The sequence below is a fragment of the Camelus bactrianus genome, chromosome 9 (assembly GCF_048773025.1).
Source record: "Camelus bactrianus isolate YW-2024 breed Bactrian camel chromosome 9, ASM4877302v1, whole genome shotgun sequence".
Taxonomy (NCBI): domain Eukaryota; kingdom Metazoa; phylum Chordata; class Mammalia; order Artiodactyla; family Camelidae; genus Camelus; species Camelus bactrianus.
In genome coordinates this window covers 49049802-49055801 of record NC_133547.1, presented here as the reverse complement: position 1 = coordinate 49055801, position 6000 = coordinate 49049802, and the positions used below count along the sequence as shown (strand labels likewise).

At 50.5% G+C, this 6000-nt stretch overlaps 1 protein-coding gene across 10 annotated transcripts in view; it reads left to right on the top strand.

Moving 5' to 3' along the window:
* The first annotated feature begins 900 nt into the window (after positions 1–900).
* Positions 901–6000, top strand: part of CRISPLD2 (cysteine rich secretory protein LCCL domain containing 2) — a 120508-nt gene continuing 115408 nt past the window's right edge. For 9 of the 10 annotated variants that reach the window (XM_074370319.1, XM_074370320.1, XM_074370321.1 and 6 more), the window contains exon 1: positions 901–1059. The gene's annotated coding sequence lies outside the window, so the exon portion shown is untranslated. Of the gene's footprint in view, positions 1060–1598; positions 1690–6000 lie in introns of all 10 variants that reach the window. The other variant, XM_045505700.2, reaches the window with a different exon arrangement.

Here is a 6000-nt window from a genome sequence, read left to right as displayed (position 1 = left end):
GATTTAAGTGTTTACCTGCACAGGTTATAGATGTTAAATGCCAGTGGGCAAAATGTAGAAAGCAAGGTATGAACGTGTACTGTCTGCTATGGGAATTGGGGGATTCTCTTCTCCGAGCCTTAGTTGTCCAGTCTGTGAAGTGGGATCTTTTTCACCTCACTGAATTCCTGTGAACATGTATGGGGATAATGACGGTAAAGTGTTAGCCTGAACCTCAGCTTTGCTGCCTTCATCCAGTAATGTCTCCAAGTCTTCCTTTCTTAATCCGCACACTGGGAATTGTGTGTGTGTGTGTGTGTGTGTGTGTGTGTGTGTGTGTGTGTGTGTGTGTGTGTGTGTGTGTGTGTGTGTCAGGGTGGCAAGACTGAAGTTTTCTATCCACGTGTAGAGGATGGAGATAAATTTAGCAAGTGTGTATTCTACACCGTAGTTGGTGGAGTCCACGCCCTTCCCGATTTCATTTGCTTCAATCCTCGGGAGGTCACCTCCCTATTCCCATTTTCCAGTTGAGCCGCAGAGAAATGGAATTTGGTAAATTTGCAAATCCCCGGTGGAAAGTGCTTGGCACCGCATCGGGTGCATGGGTAAGCGCTCAGTGTAAACAATACTTTTATGGTCACGATGAGGAAACTGAGCATGTCCTCTTCTCAAGAAGAGTTCTTAGGACGCGGGTGATCCCGCCCTCCCGGCAACACCCCTTGCCCGGACCCCAGTCGCCCGCGCCTCCTGGTGTCCTCTGGGCTCTGGGGCGTGGCGAGCCCGGGAGGGGCGGGGAGGGCCAGAGTAGAGGAGGCCTGGGCAGGGCGGGGCCGGAGGGGCAGGGGCGGAGCCACAACGGTGCGGCCCTATCAGCGCCGCCGGCATCTGCGGAGGCGAGGCTTCTGGGCTCCGGACCGTCTACAAGAGGCGGCGCGCTGGGTCCCCCGACCCACTGAATCCCTCGGCGGTCTGGGTGTCCTCTGTCCGGCGACCTGTCCCTGTGCCCGCTGTGCCTGCCCTGCCGCCGCGGCCACTCCACGCAGGAGACGCCGGCGACTTGGTAGTTGGAGCCCCTCGAAGGTAAGTGTGACTTAGAGTCTTCTCTGCAAGGTGCGATCCGCTCCCGCAGTCTCCGAGGAGCTAAAGTAACCAGAGCAGATGTCGTCTCTTAGGGCTTACGTACTGTGTGCAGGGACTAAGCTGAGCGCGCCACCTTCATCTCAGAACCATGCTCAGCAACATGATCTTCCATAGATGGAGAAACTGAGGCTCAGAGAGGACAAGTTGCCTGAGACCTCCTATGCAGGAAGCGAGGGAGCTGGGACTCAAAGCCAGTCTGACTGCAGACTCGTGCTCCCTGAGGCTGTGTACTCTTGCCTTCCTTATGCAGTTCTCTAGCATGTGTTGCGTTCCTGTGTCCCCAGTGAGCGTAGCGTCAATAAATGGAAAGCTGATGGTGTGGATGTGGCAGGATTCTGAATGTGTTCTACCCTTATATGGAGGGCTGCGGTGATCCTAACGGTGTGAGCATTCTGCTCCGCAGTTTACAGGGCCACGCCCCTTTATGATTTAGTTTGCAAAAAACCTGCAAAGATAGTCTTCCTCTTTCTGCATTTCAGATGAAGACACTGAGAGAGAGTTGAAGTGAGTTGTCCAGGCAGAGAAGAAGCTGGAACCCAATTCTGCCTGCCTCCAAAGCTCCATATGGATGTAGGTGTATCCAGGTGTGGGGTTATGTCGGAGTTCCAGCAGGTTTGGGAATAGTTCTTAGGTGTCTTCAGCCAGGGTAGATATCTGCATAAACTTCTTGTGGGGGAACAGTTGTGCTGGGACTATTGTTCTGGGATCTGAAAACTCAGCCCTGGGGTCTAGGGAGATTGGCTGCCCCAGGTGAACCACAGCCAGCTCCTTGTACAGTGCGGACCAAGAGCCTCCCTTGAAAGGGCTGGACTGGTGGACAAGCCAGGAAAGGCTTAGCTGATGCCTGCTTTTCAAAGTCTAATTTAAATCGGATGTCTTTTAGTCAGAAGGTGAGTTGGGGCTCTGGTCAAGAGAAGCAGCTGGGAGCCTGGCAAGTGCCCAGTTCTCACCTTCCAACCAAGGGTAGGCTTGTGAGTTTCTACCTTGAGACTTTAGGCTCCTTGCCCTGGCAGAATAGGGTAAGCCTGCCTTTCCCAGCGTGGTCAGGGCATCTGAGATTTAGAGCCTGACAGCTGAGAGACCAGGATGTGAAGGACAAGAAGGGCATCCCCCCTACCCCAAATAGACCAAGAGGGGTGTGATGTCATTACCCTAGGTCTGTCTGCCTGCACTTCACCTACATACATACTTAATGTCTGGGTCCTGCCTCCTTTAAGACATTTCTCTGCCCAACTGCTAACTCCACCTCTGAATCTGACCTTCAACAAGGAATCATTTTGTGAGAGTGGCTCCAGATAAAACAGCAGTCAGCAGAGTTGAGCCTTAGCCCAAGTCCCTGGTGATGCATCCAGGGAGGAGAATGAAGAGAGTGATTTTGATTTTTACAGTCTCTTAAAAAGTAAGAGTAGGAATCGTAATGATAACTTTGTAATCCTACCAGCAGCTGGCGTTTTCTCTGGCTTTTACTGTGGGCCAGACATGCCCGGAGATTTACAGGGATGACCCAGCTCACTGACTTCTTTATGAGCTGGGCACTGGACTGTCCTTGTTTTTCACAAGGAGGAAATTGAAGTTCAGAGTGGTTAAGGCACGTCCCTGATATGACACAGCCAGGGTCGGGGAGAGCTGCTATTCTGGCTGGGCCCCACCCCAGATTCTAGAAGAAGATGCTGGTCCCAGGGCCACATGGCTGTCAGTGCAGAGCTGGCTGCTGGGCAAGATTTCTCATGCCATGTGGGGTCTGATCCCTAGCCCCAGTTAGAGGGTGGCCCTTGAGAGGGGATGTGCTGACAGGGGAGCTTGGGATCCACTCTGCCAACAGGTACCTGTATCACTGTGCAGAGCACCCTGCTGGGGAACCCAGAGCAATGCTAGTTCCCACAGTCCTGCCTCTGGACTAGAAAGGAGAGCAGACTCGATGGGGGAGGGGCTGGAGCCGCAACAGAAGAGCGTGAGGCCACAGAAAGCCCCCACCCTTCATTCCTGCCTCAGAGACTTGATGGATATCTGCTTTTTTGATAGGTTGCATTTGAAAACTGGCTTTTAAAGGCAGGACCCCCAAATGCTGACCTCTTTGGCCTTGTGTGAGCTGAAACATTTCTTTTCTCTGTCACCAGGGCAATTTACTGTGTATAGGAGGTGCCTCTGTGTCTGCTTGCTCCTGACCTAGGAGGCTCCCCCCCCCCATTTTTCTTTTGCAAACTCACTGGTTTTTGATCAATCCCAGATGTGCAAACCCAGCATCACTCAAAGGGTCTGATGACTTGTCAAGAAAGGCAAGTACAACACAGGCGTCATCTCATCTTTAGTTCATTGAGCTGAATAGAGGCTCAGACCTTCATGGGATGGGACATCTGGAGCCCCTCATAAAGTCCTAAATGGAGCACACTCTGTTCTGGAACAGGGAGGGTCAGGCAGATCTGGATGGTGTCTGGTGGGGCCAGCCATGCTCTTTTTCTTTTTTTTTTTTCTTGGGAAAAAAATTGTTTATTGTGGTAAAATACCCATAAACTTAAGATTTATCATTTTAAAGTGTACAGTTCAGTGGCACCGCATACATTTGCAATGTTGTACAACCATCACCACTACCTAATTCCAGAACATCTTCATCATCCCGAAAGGAGACCCCATAAGCATTACTAGCAATCACTCCCCATTCTCTCCTCCCCAGCCCCTGGCAACCACTAATCTGCTTTCTATCTCTGGATTTGTTTATTCTGGACATTTCACACACATGGAATCATACAGTGTGTAGCTTTTTGTGTCTGGCTTCTCTCACTGAGCATTTTTCAAGATTCATTAATGTGGTAGCCTGTGTCAAGGCTCCATCCCTTTTTATGACTAAATACTATTTAAGTGTATAGATAGACAAGGTTTTGTTTATCCATTCTTCCGTTGATGGAAGTTTGGGCCATTTCCATCTTTTGGTTATTGCATATCATGCTATTAACATCTGTGTGCACATCTTTGTTTGAATACCAGTTTTCTGTTGTTTTGGGTCTACCCCTAGAAGTGGAATAGCTGGGTCACTTGGTAACTCTGTTTTTACCTTATTAAGGAACACATGTCCTCTTTTCTTGACTTCCCTCTTGAAGAAGCATCAGCTGAGATCATCTCATTCTGGACTGGGTCAAGGCCGTCTTCCGTGGGTGCAGGGTAATCTGGCATCTGAGTGTTTTGAGAGAGGTATTGACAGGCTCCCCTGGGAAAGCCACTGGCAGATAATCCTGTTGGAGACATTGCCCTGGGGGAACCCTGCTTTGTACCCCAGGTTGTGCAGTTGTGGGTACTCATGGACTGATACCCCCTCTCTCCCCAAGGCTATGAGGACAGACAGTTTCTTGTGGTCCAGCCTGAGGGAGATTTATCTTCTCTGATTGTCTCAAATGCTGCGTCAGCTTAGACAAAAACCACAGATTTGGGGGGGAGGGAAGTCTGAATGAGGATTATGCAATTATTGGACCATCATCTTGAAAAATATTACAAATTATGAAATCCCACATTTTCAATCCAAGCTTCTGAACCATGTCCCATTGGGAGTAAAGGATAGTAAAATCCCAGAAGGAAAAAGAATCAAGGTTCCATTTCATTTGTGGTCAAGTGGTCCCAGAACTGACCCTGCCCCAAAATTCTTTTGGATTGGAAAAAATCCTGGATCTCTCTAGAACTGGGAACTGGCATGCAGCTGGCAACCACTGAGACTGACTTGATAAGATCCTAGAAGTCCTTTGAGAGCAGAGGCAGTGCAGTCTGGCAAGGAAAGGGGACAGTGAGTGGGTGGGACTTTGGGGAGGATGCATTAAGGAGAGCGACCATGTGTGTTCAAAAGCCTGGAGGTGCAGAGAGGCCTGGCACTCTGAAAATGACAAGAAGTTTGGGGGTGGCTAGAGTCTAAGGGTCAAGCTCAGGCAGCAAGAGTCTGCCCGGCAGTCAGGTGAGCCATCCTGAATTTGGATTTCCTGCTGTGGGCTGCAGGGCACAGGAGAGTCCCTGAGAACAGATCACTGTGGACTGATCAGTGTCCCCCAAAGTGTGGGGAGCTCATCCTTGCTGGCCCCCAAGGAGACTGAGCATGTGTACTGACCCAGTAGCAAAGGCCTCCAACCCAGGATCTGTTCTCCCACCTCTCTATTACTGGCTGCCTTCTGCCCTAATGTATCCCTCCATTGTGACCTCCCTTTACAACAAAGAAAGAGTGCCCTCTACAACAAAGCCTTTGGCCCTTATCAGCACCCAGCCGGGAGGTCCCAGTTCTGTTCTGATTCCATCATGTTTAATTTTTTTCCTGCCTTCCATTCATGGCAGAAGTGATCGGGTTCCCTATACACGATGAGGCTAGAAGGTTCCCTTTCTAAAGTAAATGTCTTTGAACACCCCCGCAAAGCGAGCCAACTTAAAAAAAATAAGGAATGTGAACTAGAGCAGATAGATAGTAGGAAGGTGGGCAAAGCTTGGGAAGGGGGTGTGCCAAGGGCTGGGATTTGGGAAACGCTGGATTAAGTTGTGGCATGAGAAGATTTGAGAGGCTGTCAGCATCTAAAGCAGTGGTTGTCAAAGTGGGGTCCCCAGACCAGCAGTGGCACCTGGGAACTTGTCAGAATGCTGCCCCAGACATCCTGAAGCTACAAGGATGGGGCCAGCAATCTGCTTTAATGAGGGCTCCAGCACTTTCTGGTGAGGGCTGCAGTGTGAGACCCACTGCCCTAGAAATGCGGTGAAGAGTTGCCCTGGGCCCTGGCTCCAGAATGGGGTAGGAGGGGCTGGCTGATGGAGGTGGAAGGTTCTGTTTACAGGGCCTGGTGTGGCCAGAAAGAAATCACGTGGCAAGAATGGAGGGAGTGGCTTAGGAGCTGAAATGACCTCTTCTCTCCAGAGTCAAGG